General features: G+C 38.7%; 1 long non-coding RNA gene across 1 annotated transcript; it reads right to left on the bottom strand.

Annotated features, from left to right (window-relative positions):
* Positions 1–952: 952 nt before the first annotated feature.
* LOC143666061 (uncharacterized) lies at positions 953–15,546 on the bottom strand. Its single transcript, XR_013167348.1, has 3 exons — positions 15,247–15,546; positions 2,771–2,856; positions 953–1,121 (listed from the first exon to the last, which is right to left on the bottom strand). It is a non-coding gene; the product is annotated as an uncharacterized LOC143666061 (long non-coding RNA).
* Positions 15,547–15,983: the final 437 nt, after the last annotated feature.

Genomic DNA, 15,983 nt, shown 5'->3' with positions numbered 1-15,983 from the left:
CACCCTAGAAGAGTATCATTTTTTAAAGGTAACATACAAGAGAATCCTGGAATGATACCCATCCAGGTACACCTATAAGAACTCTTCACCTTGATCAATAGCTGAAGTCAAAAAGAGTCTTACCCACACTCAAGGCCATCTACAGGTATGAGTGAAATTGTGCAGGTTTATTCTATAATTACCACACCTTGCTCTTCTAATTGGAATATATAGAGAGAGAGATTGAGAGAGAGAGAAAATGTATCTTTGATTTTTGATGAGTGTCATGGTCAACTTGGCCAAGTGGTGGTACCTGTTTGTCTGGTTGGGCAAGTGCTGGCCTGTCTGTTGCAATGAGGACATTTCAGAATTAAATCATGATCACATCAGCTACAACCACAGCTGATTCCATGTGTAATCAGCCAAGGGGAGTGTTTTCTGCAATGAGTGATGCTTTATCTAATCACTGGAAGCCTTTTAAGGAGGATTCAGAGGAGACAGGCTCTCTTCCTGCTTCGGCCGGCGAGCCTCTCCTGTGGAGTTTGTCCAGACCCTCCACCAGAATCATCAGCTTCATAGCTTGCCCTGTGGATTTTGGACTCTGCGTTTCCATGGTTAACGTGAGACATTTTTATAAATTTTATATTTGTGAGTGTTTCCTGTTGATTCTGTTTCTCTAGAGAACCCTAACTAATACAATAAGGATGGTGTTCAATTTCCTCAATTTAATAATTAATTATACAATCAAAACCTGAGATAAGTCAAAATCATTTCATTATTTCTGTATTTCTTATAGAAAATGTACCTTTGATTTTTGATGAGGATGGTGTTCAGTTGCCTCAATTTAGCAATTAATTATACAATCAAAACCTGAGATAAATCAAAATCATTTCATTATTTTTTTATTTCTTATAGAACCTCTCAGGGGATATAAATTTCTAATAAAGTAAAGATGCATAACTGCCTGCAAGGCTATGTTTTAAAGCTTTTATTTTAGGAACATTTCCAATATCAAAGCTGTTCCCCATTAAAAGTTCTTTCTCAGTTTTCCAAATCCATCTGTCAGGGTGGTTGTTGAAGATTGAGCCCTGAAGCAGTCTGACAAGCTTGTATTCCCTTCCTGTGTTGTGTCCATGAAGAGTCTATAAAATAGTAAACTGTTTTGTAACTCTCTCCCCTCCAGTGGGTGTTTTGCTTGGTTTCAGTATTGGTTAGGCAGAAGGTAAGCTGAGTTCCCTTCTTCCTCCACATTTTCCCTCTATTTCTCAGATTCTATAGCATTTGCAAATATAAAAAAATTGAATCCAAAATTGCAAAATTCCCTGGGTATAAGTAGTTGGTTCAGTCATCCTACTTTTGGACTCAGTCCAACATCCCGTGGTCTCTTTCAGTCAAAAAGTAGAAGGGCCACAGAAGCTTAATGTTCTGCTGAGCCATAAATTGGCACAGGCAAAATAATAGTGTAACTTCTGACCATTTTGGGAATCACTCATTATTCCTCCAGGGTGTCCCAATACTCCAGGGAACAGTTTGTGGTTATACACAGGGAAACTCTCATCTAAGATTATGCTGCATGACGTACAATCTTATAAAAGTTTTACCGGTATTGATTACACAGTACAACACGTAAAAGGTTGTCATTCTGATGTCACCTCCTCAAAAAGACCTTTCCCGACTACACAATCTGAGTCACTCTATCACTCTGTTTTAATTCTCTGCACAGCATATATAACCAAAGGATATTTTTCTTGCTCATTTAGCAGTATGTCTATTTCTGCCTCCTTCCACTAGGGAAAGGACCTGATCTATCTTGTTTATTATAATGTCCCCAATGACTAGAACAATTCTGTACGGGACATAGTAGGTCCTCAATATGTGTGTGTTGAATGAATGAAATCAAGATGATAAGATAGAAAATAGCTAGAATGACAATACCATTCATATAGGATATTCATAAAAGACTCCTACAGGCAGGTGATTTTTGAGTTAAAAGCTGAATAATGAAAAGAAGCTATGAGATTGGGGGATGAGCTTTTCAGGTAGAGGAATTCACAAGTACGTAGGTTGCAGCTCAGTAAAGTTCTTGCTATGTCCAAGGAGCAGAAAGAAGAACAGTGTGACTAGAGTATCTGGAGTCGGTTGGGGATTTGGGAGAGATGAGATTAGATACACTTGTAGGATTGAGATCACATTTGCCAAGAAGATAGCATGAGGAATTTGCATATTATTATAAATGTAATAAGAAACCTTTAATAAGACTCCTAAAAGTTTATGCATCAAATGACAGAGCTTCAGAATACATGAAGTAAACTGATATAACTGAAGGAAAAATAGACATATGAACAATTACACTAAAATATTTTGTTCCTCCCATCTACTGATCCCTGAAATAAAAAGTTATATTCTATATGGGTTCAATCTTTTGTATTTTGTGCAGAATTTCCTTGTAGCCCAGAATATGGCCTATTGGCAAATGTTCAATGTGCACCCAAAAATAATATATAGCCTGAAGCTTTGGCATATAGTGTTCTACAAATAACAATTAGGTCAAGGAAGTAAATTGCATTGCACAAATGCAGTATCCATAATTACATTTTATGTTTGTGAACCATTTCTTAAATATGGTGCTGTTCTAGCTTGCTAGCTGCCAGAATGCAACATACCAGAAACTGAATGACTTTTAAAAGGGGAATTTAATAAGTTGCTAGTTTATAGTTCTAAGGCTGAGAAATGGTCACAATTAAAACAAGTGTATAGAAATGTCCAATCTAAGGCATCCAGGGAAAGATACCTTGGTTCAAGAAGGCCGATGAAGTTCAGGGTTTTTCTCTCAAGTGGAAAGACACACGGCAAACACAGTCAGAGCTTCTCTGTCATCTGGAAGGGCAAATGGTGAACACGGCATCATCTGCCAGCTTCTTTTCCTGGCTTCCTGTTTCATGAAGCACCCCGGGAGGCATTTTCCATCTTTATCTCCAAAGGTCACTGGCTTGTAGACTCTGCTTCTCGTGGCTATGCTGTTCTGCTCTGTTCTCTCTGAGTCGCCCATTCTCCAAAATGTTTCCTATTTTATAGGACTCCAGTAAACCAATCAAGACCCACCCAAATGGGTGGAGACACATCTCCCCTAATCCAGTTTAACAACCACTCTTGATTTGGTTACATCTCCAGGGAGATAATCTAATAACATACAGTATTGAATAGGGATTATTCTGTCTTTAAGAAATGGGATTTTGATTAAAACATGGCTTTTCAAGGGTACATACATCCTTTCAAACCAGCACAGGTGCTTTTTTCCAGTTAAAAAAAAAAAAGAAACCATTAGAGGGTTTTGAGTAGAGGAGCGACCTGATGTTATTTCTGTTCTTAAAAGATCTCTCTGGAAATTTCTTTTCTAACAATATGTCAAATTGGGAATGTGGAGTTACCCTCTTGGTTTAGTGCAACAACATAAAGTCTTGAATACAATACTTAAATACATTTTAATGAAGCTGAGGACAAACTAAGAACATTTCTCAAGGGGGAAAACAAAAAGAAAGTATGAATCTAGAAGTGTTATCTAGTTCTTCAGCCAAAATTATCAGCCAGTTCCCAGTGCTAAGAACCCAGTTTCAATGCTCAGTTGATTCTACAAAAGGAGGCAAAGCTTGATAGTCAAGCAGAGTGAAAGGCCAGATCAAAGAAGTAGGGATAAAGCAGCACATTAGTGGGAGAAGTTGAAAAACTTTGTCCCTCAGATGGAGATGGTAAGAGTATGTGCCTTTCTTCCCCTTGGCTCTAAATAGAATGAGGAGTTCAAAGTTAATTGCCTCACAGAAAATTCCCAACAATTGACTGGCATTCACACAGTTTTGAGGAGGGGGTAGGTGGCTAAAAATGCAGTTTAAAATAAGAAAAGGTGCTATTGACCCTAAATATTTAGCAGAAAAAAATCACTTACTTCATTGGAACCCAGGAAGTAAAAGACATCAAATACCATAAGCTACAGAATCATATGCCTAAAGAATAAAGAAAAATATATTAGCAGGCAAAATATAAAATAACAGTGTTTAGAGTGCTTCAAGAAATGAAAGTGACTACTGAAAATATGATGAAGTACAAGAGAATGTCAAATAAAGACCAATGTAGAAAAGAACCAAAATGAACATCTATGAATAAAAAATATTGTAATTTAAAGTAGAAATTAGAAACTTAAAGAATAGGTAAAATGACACATTTACATAAGGCTGGAGGGTGAATAAATGAGAAGATAAATTTGGAGATATTTCATAAAGGAGGACAAAGAGACAAAATCTTTTAAAGGGGGGAAAGAGAGGTTAAGAGATAAGAAGGATAGAGTGAGAAAGTTTAACATATAGAAAGTCAACGCAAATTGAAAAAGAAAAGGGGAGAGGGAAATTGGTAGAAGTAATATTTAAAGAGATAAGAGCTGAGAATTTTTCAGAATTTATGAAAAAGACAAATCCCCAGAATCACAAAATCTTGTGACTATCCAGCAGAAAAAAAATAAAAAGAAATCCATGCTAGGCATATCATAATGAAACTGCAGAGAAGTAAAGACAAACAGATGATCTTAAACAAAAAGAAAAGATAAATAATATATGAAAGACCAACAACTAGACTGACAGCTAACTTCTCAAGAGCAATAATAGAAGCCAGAAAACAGTATGAGAGAAAACAACTTTCACCATGGAATTGTTTATCTAACAAAACTATCTTTCAAGAATATGAGCAAAATTAGGACATTCTTAGAAGAAGAAGAAAATAATTTATTACAAAAAAACTCTCAACTAATGGGCTCTTTAAAGAATGTTCTTCAGAAAGAAAGGATATAATCTCAGAAGAAATGTCTAACAGGCAAATAGTTATGGGAAGCAAAGAAAATGGTGAATACATGAGTAAATAAAAGAAATTTTGACTGAATAAAATTATTTTTTAATAATATAATTGTCAAAATTGTTTGTTTAAAAAAATCAAGATGATATTAAAATCCTAAACAATATCACATACTGCTGGGAAGGGGAGACAAGAGTTGACATATTATAAAGACTTTGTACTATTCAGAAATTAAGTAAGATCAATTTTACACATGTCAAACAATGTGCATTAAATATACACAATTCTAAATGAATAGAAATAGACTATATATCTTTAAATTTTAGTGGAGTAAAAAAATAGAATGAGGATATAAAACTTAATAAATCCAAAAGAAAGCAAAAAAGGAGAGGGGGAAAAGAAAATACAGAAAAAGGAGGACAAATAAAAGTTACAAAATAAGATGGTAGCTAAGGATACAAATATATCACGAATATAGCAGTAATTATAATATAAATTAATCAATTAAAAAAAGACAAATGTCATTACATTGAGAGAAGATTGTTGGTGTTTTGTTTTGTTTTTAATTTCAGCTATATGTTTGACAAGAAACATTGCAAGCAAGGAAACATGAAAGTGTTAAAAAGAGTTTTCTACCAAACTAAGATTACACACTCTCTGCTGGGCAGTGGGTTTATTAGGGGACTTCCATTATCATTTGGAACATGGAAGGATACTGACTTCATGGTACCTACTTCCCTAAACCCACATGGATGTCTTCAGCTAAGCGGAAATGAGTACATTGTTAGAGAGGATTGTATGAAGCTTTCCTCAAGTGTCCCACATGTTCTCATACAGTATAGAAAGGATCCAGGAGTTTCTACTTGCTCCAAGAGGTGGTCATAGAAGACAGCCAAAAGTGATGAGCCAGTAAATTTGCCTTGTAGTCACTAAAGAGGAGGGTAAGATGAACTTGAAGGCCACAAGGTTAACAGCCTAGGCCATAAAACAAATAGACATTTCAGCAGTAGATACAGAGGACAGAAGTCAAGTGAGGCCAGTATATACCTCAATTGGCATTAACAGGAAAACACAGGATGAAATCTCTTCCGCAAAACTATGAAAGTAAATAAGTTTCCCTTACCGAGACACCATCTAGGGCATAAAGAGAAGAAAGAGAGACACTTTGGAAAAGAAACAGCTCTGATATTTAAATTGCTTAAATATGAATATATATACACCCACGTATAATAGTTTAATAAACTATTAAATGGGAAGAAGCTAATTCCTTTTAATTCCTTCTAATCATGAACCTTAGAAAAAAAGATTGGTTATGAAATAAAGAAGCTAAATGTTTTGCACACTCACTCTGGAATGATAAATTTTTACACTACTCTGCATATATAGCACATGCTCAGTTCAACTTACAGACCTCCTCACTAGGTAAGCAAGAATCCATTTGGCCTCACAGCTCTCTTGAAGGCAGAGGTAGGGTACAAATAAGAGAGTAGCTTTTTCTGTTTGCTATAGAGTAAAGAAGGGAAGACTCAGCAGAGGCTGAGTGTCATTTCCATACCCACAGTGGCTATGTGGTTTACTGTCAGGAAACTGAGACCAGTGATATGAATTCCCCAATGAAGAACAGGACCATCAACTAATAAGATCTTTAATCCAACATGGCTCTGGGCCATCAAAATCCTGACCTGGGAACGTCCCTGGAAGTGAAACTCTCTCCTAACCCAAAGCCATTGTGTTTGGCTCCACACACCCATATACACTTCTCCCTTCTAAGCCTCTCCCAATTTAACCCATATTCCCAACTTCTCCCATCCCCAGCATAGAAAAGGTCTAATTTTTTTTCTAAGACAGTAGCTATTAATGGCTAATACTTAGAGTCATGATCATCTGTTAAACCTGGATTCCAAAACTGTTCCTTTTCCTCAAGGGCAGGAAGTGCTTTCTCGAGAAACAGTTTTCAGATCTCCCGTTCCTACAAAAGAGGAGGAGAGAGGTTTGCTTTCCATGCTCGAGAAGGTTGCCAAATATTCACCACCAGCGGAATAAATAAGATAAATGGCTTCTATGAATGCATAAAAGAAAAGGTAGTAAAACAAGGGAGTTAGCCAAGAAAGAGAACACATGAGATCCAGGAAACAGGGAATCCAACTCAGGAGAAATGCAAAGGGACTTCCCAGAATAACTGAAGAAAAGTCCTGTTTGGCAGCTGAGCATACACAGGCTGAGAGCAACCAGTCCATACAGGCGCAGCAAGACAGAAGCTCTGGAAAGAAGGTCTGGTCATCAGGGGTGGGGGTGGGGTGGGATAGAATTGTTAGAATATCTAATATATATGTTCAAATTTTCTGATTTTATCTCATCATTTTTGCTATCTATATGTATGTGTTCACAAACCCCACCCTCATCAAAAGACAAAAGTTTCAGCTGACGTTTTGTTCCCAGTTTTAACTGACATTTTTAAGCCCTTACATGAGAAGAAACTCTCATTTTCCCCTCTAAAACCTGAGGCAATTTTACTGAAATAATTTTTCAGAAAAAGCTTCGAGCCCTAGGACTTTGTTATAAATTAACATGCTTTATCCACAATTTCCCTTTCTGGGAGGTAAGTGTATTTAACTGTTTCTGGTTGTATACTGTCAAAGTTGGTGTGCCAGTTTGCAAGGATTACATACCCTAGAAAGTCATGTTTTAATCCTGAGCCATCTTGTAGAAGCAGCTGTTTCTTTTAATCCCCATTCAGTACTTTAGGTTGGAAATTTGATTTGATGTAACTCACCCAATTTGGGGTATTAACCTTTAATTAGAGGGAGATGTTACTCCACTCATTCCAGGTGGGTCTTGATAGTTTGCTGGAATCCTTTAAAAGAGGAAACATTTTGAAGAAAGCCAGAGAGAGCCACGAGACCCATGAGAGCCCACGTGGCCAGAGACCTTTGGAGATGAAGAAGATAAATGTCCCTGGGGGAGCTTCATGAAACAAGAAACCTGGACCAAAAGCTAGAAGACATCACCATGTTTGCCATGGGCCTTTCCAGTGAAGAGAGAAATCCTGAACTTCATCAGCCTTTCTTTTTTCTTTTTTTTATTTATTAATTAAAAAAATAAAGAAACAAAATAAAACAACATACATAATCAGTAATTCACAATATCATCACTTAGTTGCATATTCATCATTTCTTAGAACATTTGCATCATCAGCCTTTCTTGAGTGAAGATATCCTCTTGTTGATGCCTTAATTTGGACATTTTTATAGACATAATTTAATTGAGACATTTTCACAGCCTTAGAACTGTAAACTTGCAACTTGATAAATTCTTCTTTTAAATATTTGTTTTGTTTCTGGTATATCGCATTCTGGCAGCTAGCAAACTAGAACAGATGGGAAAGTGGTCTTTACTATCAAAACATGGCATAAAAACCAACATTTTAAGTCACTCCTATTTTATGACTTTTGAAGCATGCCATTAAGTTCATGAACTTTTTTCTTGCAGCTTCCAGGAAAGAAATCTGACCAGAAAAGTGAGATAGAATAATATCAGATTTTTCTGGAAATAATTCAAATTAGTACATTGTTTTCAATGGGCAGTTTGGCAAGAGTCTTAAAAGTGGCCTATATATTTTGACCCAACTATTCCAATTCTAGGACTCTACTAAAAAAATAAGCTAAAGAACAAAATTGTATGCTACAGATGTTCATTTCCTTATTATTTTATAATAGCAAAATGTGGTATACTCTGAGAAGTGACTTGGTATGGATTTCAGGAAAATATAGCCTAAAACACAGACTTTGGCAGGTAGCTTATTTGAAAGGTGGCTCCAGGAAACAGAAGAAAAAATTGAGAAAGCGAAGGAAGAAACAGATGTAGGTAACTAGGATCTGGACCTGCAGGGGATCCATTGAACAACCTGATAGAGTGTACCCAAGAATTAGGGGACAGGGAGGGGACTTCTAGGAAGATGGTCAAAAACAGTACTCAAGATTAGCCCTGCTCCACGGAGAAGTTAGAGAAGGGACAGGAGGACGACTGAGGCAGCGATTCAGAAGTGTGGCTGACCTGGGAGAGTCTTCTGCACCACATGGGGCAGCATGGGTTTCAGAGGCCAAGGAACTGAGAGGCAGAAAGCTAGAGCCTGGCACAGAGGCACAGAACCACGGAGCCCATGGGAGTGCACAGATGGGAGCCCAGGACTAGGAAGTAAGCCAGGCCGCCTTTCTTGGGTGCACTACCCTTACTAGCATAGCCCCGTGACCAGCGACTCACCCCACACCCCACGCACCCGTCACCCACTCTCATTCCTTGTGCTCCAGGCACCCCCACCCCACCAGCCCCCAGTGCATGTACCTTCCCCCCACCCCCACTCCAAGGGCAGCTCACCACCTCTCCTGCACCCCTCTCAAGCACTACTTCCCCCTCCCTATTCCCTGCAGGCTGTTGCCCATGCATAAAGGCTGCAGACACTAGCCTCCATACCCAAGCTACCCCTGCCCCCCACCCATAGTGTAGCACAGCCTCACCCCACCCACCCCCCGAGTTCTGTGCATCCATTTATGGCACTCCCAGGCCCACATATGTGCATGGACCCCCAATCATGTCATTCAGCTCTGGGAACTGCACTTTACAGCAGTCCTAGAACCGTGCATGTGCAGAGCCCTCAGCCTCACATCCCAGCTCTGAGAAAGTGCCAACCTGCACAACCAGGTCACATCTGCCCCCAATCCATGAAGGTATAATGCCAACCTCTGCCACAGCATTTCGCATGTGCACAAAGGGTCCCATGCCTTAGACCAGTGCACACCAGGGTGTTCTAGTTTGCTAGCTGCCGGAATGCAACACACCAGAGACGGATTGATTTTAATAAAAGGGGATTTATTTTGTTAGTTCTTCAGAGGAAAGGCAGTTAACTTCCCACTGAGGCTTTTTCTTACGTGGAAGGCACAGGATGGTCTCTGCTGGTCTTCTCTCCAGGCCCCTGGGTTCCAACAACTTTCCCTGGGGTGACTTCTTTCTGCATCTCCAAAGGTCTGGGCTGAGCTGCAAGTGCTGAGATGAGGAATGCCAAGCTGCTTAGGCTGTACTACGTTGCACTTTCTCATTTAAGCATCAGCCAATTAAGTCAAACGTCACTCATTGCATCAGACACGTTTCCTAGCTGACTGCAGATGTAATTAGCAACACATGAGGTTCACGTACCGTTGGCTTACATCCACAGCACCAAGACTAGGTATACTCACCTGGCCAAGTTGACAACTGAATCTAACTAACACACAGGGTTATGCACCCAGACTGGTGCACCCACGCAGCTACATTCTCCCTGACTGCTGGGCACCCACATTCACAAGCATCAGTGTAACTTCCCCAACCTGTGTCTATATCTACCCTGAAACATATCACTGCACTGAGTGCCCCACCCCATGCCCTGCTCCCTGATGTACAACCATCCTGCAAACACAAGGCCTTAGACTACTAAAAGAAATCAATTCCCAAAGTAAATCAACCAAGATATTTACATACCATGAAGACAGCAGAAGATCACTAAGCATATCACAATGCAGACAGATATAGCCCTGCCTAATGACCACATTAAAACACCAGAGGAGACACAGATGTTGGAACAACTAATCAAAGATGTTCATACAACTCTACTTAATAAAATAAATGAGACAGAAAATGCCATAAAGAAGATCAAGAAGACAGTAGAAGAGCATAAAGAGCAATTTGAAAGAATAAATAGAAAAGTAGCAGACATCACAGAGATTAAAGACTCTATTGACCAAATAAAAAACACACTAGAGACACAGAACACCAGATTTGAAGAGACAGAAGAAAGAATATGAGTTATAGAGGACAGGATAATTAACTTTGAAGACTCAAAACAGTAAATGGCAAAAAGATGGAACAAATTGAATGGGAACTCAAGGAAATGATAGACAAAACAAAGCACACAAATATAAGAATGACTGGTGTCCCAGAAGGAGAAGAGGAGTAAAGGGATAGGAATAGTAGTTGAGGAAATAATGGGGGAAAACTTCCCAACCCTCATAAAGGATATAAATATACAAGTCAAAGAAGCCCAATGAATTTCAAACAGAATAAATCCAAATAGGCCTTCTCCAAGGCATATATTAATCAGTCTGTCAAAAGTTGAAGAGAAACAGAAAATCCTGAAAGCAGCATGAGAAAAACAATCTACTACATACAAGGGAAACCAAATAAGACTGAGTTCAGACTACTCAACTAGCACCCTGGAGGAGAGAAGGCAGTGGTATGATATATTCAAGATCCTGAAAGAGAAAGACTTCCAGCCAAGAATTCTGTACCCAGCCAAATTGTCCTTCAAAACTAAGGGAGAGATTAAAGTTTTCACAGACAAAGAAGTGCTAAAAGAATTTGTCAACATAAAACCGGCCCTACAAGAAATACTAAAAGGAATTCTGCCAGCTGAAAAATAAGACAGGAGAGGGAGGTCTGGAGGAAGGCACAGAATTGAAGCATACCACTAAGGGTAATTTATACAAAGAGAAAGAGGGAAAAGAATATATAGATCTGAGAAATAAATAAAAATGACAAGATGGTGGAATCAAGAAATGCCTTTTCAGTAATAAATTTGAATGTTAACAGATAAAGATTGGCAGAATGGATTAAGGAATTTAATCCAGCTATATGCTGCTTGCAAGAGACTCAACTTAGACACAAGGATACAAAAAGATTAAGTGAAAGGATGGAAAAAGATTTTCCACGCAAGTTGTAACCAAAAGAAAGCAGAAGTAGTCATACTAATATTTGATAAAATAGACTTTAAATGTAAAGGCATCATAAAAGACAAAGGACACAATATACTAATTAAAGAAAGGGTCAATTTACCAAGAAGATATAACAATCATAAATGTTTATGTTCCCAATCAAGGATCTCCAAAGTACATGAGACAGACATTGGCAAAACTGAAGGGAGCGACAGATATTTCAACAATAATAGTAGGAGACCTCAATACACCACTCTCCTTTATAGATAGAACAACCAGACAGAAGATCAACAAGAAAATAGAGAAGTTAAATAACTTGATAAATTAATTAGACCTAACAGACATATATAGGTCATTGCACCCCAAAGCACAAGGTTATACATTCTTCTCCAGTGCTCGTGGAACATTTTCCAGGATAGATCATATGCTGGGACACAAAACAGGTCTTTATAAATTTTAAAATATTGAAATTATTCAAAGCACTTTCTCTGATCACAATGGAATGAAGCTGGATCTCAATAACCACCAAAAAACGAGAACATTCACAACTATATGGAGATTAAATAACATACTCGTAAACAAACAGTGGGTCAAAGAAGAAATTGCTAGAGAAGACAATAGCTATCTGGAGATGAATGAAAAATGAGAATATACCTTATCAGAACTTATGGGATGCAGCAAAGGCTGTATTGGGAGAGAAATTTATTGCCCTAAATGCCTATATTAAAAAACAAGAAAGAGGGCAGGCCATGGTGGCTCAGCAAGCAGAGTTCTCACCTGCCATGCCAGAGACCTGGGTTCAATTCCAGTGAATGCCCATGTTAAAAAAAAAAAAAAAAAACAAGAAAGAACAAAAATCAAGGACTTATTAGCACACCTGGAAGAACTTGAGAAAGAACAGCAAACTAAAAAGCAAATAGAAGAAGAGAAATAACAAAGATTAAAGCAGAGATAAATGAATGGGAGAACAAAAGAACAGTAGAAAGAATCAATAAAACCGAAGTTGGTTCTTTCAGAAAATCAATAAAATTGATGGGCCACTAGCAAGACTGACAAAGAAAAAAAGAAAGAGGATGCAAACAAATAAAATCAGAAATGAGAAGGGGTTGTTACCACAGACCCTGAAGAAATAAAAGAATTATGGGACAGGGATCCAAGCCTACAGGTTTTTGTCCTCAAGCTCTTACCTTAGCTGAGCCTTTAGTAGGCCATTCCAACATTTTATCAGGCCATTTTTCCAAGTGATGTGGTATATTGTAGTGTTCATGGATTCTGTGGACATGAATCCTCATCACACATCCTTTGCCCCAAAAAATGGGTCCCTTAGTCCAAGGCAATGTTACAAAGGACCCATGCAAATAAATCAGGTATGGTAAGTAAGGTAAGAAGTTCTATGCACAGAGAATAAAACCCATATTCAAAGTGGGTATCAATTCTATTGAATATGAATTGCTGTGTTCTACAGAATAAAAGGATTCTGATATAATCAACTGACTGCCAAGTGCTGGCTGGTTTCACTGAGAAATGATGCCATAAGAATTCGGGTCAAGCATTCAGCAACAACTTTGAGGAGAAGTAACACATACTGTTGGGCCCAGGCATAACCACTATTCCTGCCACTAATTACATTGATGATCACAAGGAACCACATCTCCCAGAATTCATACCATTGTATAGTATTGACTATGGTTTGGCTTTGTAACTTGCTTTGGCCAATGAGACATTAGCAATTTTATCAAGGAAGGTATAAGAAATACTTGTACCTGGAGTTTGTCCTCCTCAAACCCTCATTCAAGGGAAGGCAGCCACCATGCTATACAGAAGCTTTGGCTAAATAACTGAATAGTAAAGTAACACATTGTGCTGGTTTGAAAGGATTATGTACCCTAGAAAAGCCATGTTTTAACCCTGATCCAATCTTTGGGAGCAGAATGTAGGCTAGACAGCTGATTAGATAATCTCCAGAGAGGTGACTCACCCAATTGTGAGTATTAACTTAGATTAGAGGGAGATATAACTACACTCATTCTAGGTGGGTCTTGATTAGGTTATTGAAATCCTTTAAAAGAGGAAGTACTTTGGAAAGAGTCCCTTTTGAGTCACAAGAGAACCACAAAGCAGAAAGCTCATGCAGCTAGAGACCTTTGGAGAGGAAGAAGGAATACACCCCAAGGAAAGCTCCACGAAACAAGAAGCCTGGAGAGAAAGCCAGAAGACATCACCATGTTTGCCATGTGCCTTTCCAGTTGATACAGAAACCCTAAAATCATTGGCCTTTCTTAAGTAAAGGTAACCTCTTGTTGGTGCCTTACTTTGGACATTTTTATAGACTTGCTTTAATTGGGACAAATTTTCATGGCCTTAGAACTCTAAACTTGCAACCTACTAAATTCCCCTTTTAAAAGCCATTCCATTTCTGTATATTGCATTCCGGCAGCTAGCAAACTAGAATACAAAGAAAGAGACCTCGCAGAGGAGCAGCTCAGTGGCAGATTTATGAGTAAAGACTTCTTGGACCTACCAGACCAGACCAGCCAAAGCTGGGAATGCAGCTAATGAGTGACTGACATATGGAACAGAAAAAACGCCTATTCCAGCCACGCCCAAATTTCCAGCCCATAAGATGATGAGTGTAATGGTTAGGTTCTGGTGTCAACTTGGCCAAATGGTTATGCCCAGTTGTGTAGTCAGACAAGTACTGGCCTGACCATTGCTGCAAGGATATTTCATGGTTAGTTGATAAACTGGAATGCTGGTGTATTAAATCATCAGTCAGTTGATTGCATCTGTGGTTGATTACATCTGTGATCAACTAAGGCATGTCTCCCACAATGAGATAATCCAATCCACTGAAGGTTCTTAAGGAAGAAGAGAGACTCTTTCACTGCTTCTTCAGCCAGTGATCCTCTCCTGTGGAGTTCACCCAGACCCTTCACCAGAGCCACGAGCTTCACAGCTGCCCTATGGATTTTGGGCTCTTCCATTCCACAGTTGCATGAGACACCTTTATAAATCTCATATTTATAGATCTCTCTTGTTGGTTCTGTTTCTCTAGAGTACCCTAACACAATGAGAAATAACAAATCATTTTTGTTTTGAGCTACTAAGTTTTGGGATGACTTGTTAGCAGTAGGAAGCCTGGGTGCTTCTGTTTTCATGTGATTGGAATCTTCCTCTTAGAAACCAATCACTATGTAAAAAATCTGATTAACCTGAGAACACCAAGCTAGAGGAAGCCCTACTAGCCAAGTAGAGAGGCCAGGGAAGGAGCCAATCACCCCAGCCCAACCAGGGTAAAAAAAAAAAAAAAAGAATTGTTGTTTCAAGCCCTAAAATTTTATGAGGTTTGGACATTGCAATGGATAACTAAAACAAATGGCAACTTCATTAATGGACCCACTGCATAAGCACCTACAGAAGCTGGCATCAAATGGAACATCATCCTGTCCACCTTGTTGTTGAGTGCCTCCTCTGCCATGCATATTACCTAGCAGACAAGATTTTTGTGCTCACCCCCATCGGTCCATAACCTTCCTCCTCTCCACACCTCTTTTACTTAAATCTTTCTATCTTATTCCTTCCCTGTCCATGACCAACCAGTCAAATAATTTACCAATGCCCAGACCACTTCTGCCATACAAAATTGATGAAAGTATATTGTTCAAAGCTCTACCCACTGGAAAGATCTCACCTCATTACTGTCCTTTAGGACATACCCCAGGTGTGGCTATAGTGCAGCAGTAGTCCATTTTCCAATATCACCAAGAAATTGAGCCAACCCATCCATAAACCAGGCTGAACTTTTTCATCCTCTCCCAGTTAGTCATTGTGAACTCCTCAAAAAGTCATAGGTGTGAGCTTAGAGAGAGGTATAGATATAAGAAAGGTAGGTGATATGAGAATCAACATGTCATCCCACCTGTCCCTGTAACATGGATGTGCTCTGACCTACTCCCAAATGTACTTTTTATCCTACAAAATTATGACTGTACCTTCCCAACATTATCACTTAAAGGAACTAATTCATTGCAAATTTCATCATAAGCAGTTGTAGCCTCATAATTATTTGATAATAATAATACCCCCATTATTAGGCGCTCAGTTTCTATGACAGTAACATTCTAGAATTTGTTTTCAAATGGTGGGTATTTCTGTGATGTAGGAGGTATAGTCTTGCTATTTCCAGAGGTCTGCACTATAAATATATTATTGGAACTTGACAAAGTTCATTCGATATACCTGGTCTTGTGGCCTGAGCAGTAAGGTAGCTTACACTACAGCTTGGAATTGCTTCTGAGTCCTCTCTTGCCCCCAAGCTCCAATCACAAGAGTCTTCTGTGAGTGACCTAATAAATAGGTCAGAGAAGTATTCCCAAGTATAATACGTGTTGCCTCTAAAATCTAAAGAGGGCTATTGATGCTGTGCCC

The sequence above is a fragment of the Tamandua tetradactyla genome, chromosome 22 (assembly GCF_023851605.1).
Source record: "Tamandua tetradactyla isolate mTamTet1 chromosome 22, mTamTet1.pri, whole genome shotgun sequence".
Classification (NCBI taxonomy): domain Eukaryota; kingdom Metazoa; phylum Chordata; class Mammalia; order Pilosa; family Myrmecophagidae; genus Tamandua; species Tamandua tetradactyla.
This window is presented reverse-complemented; position numbering and strand designations above follow the sequence as displayed.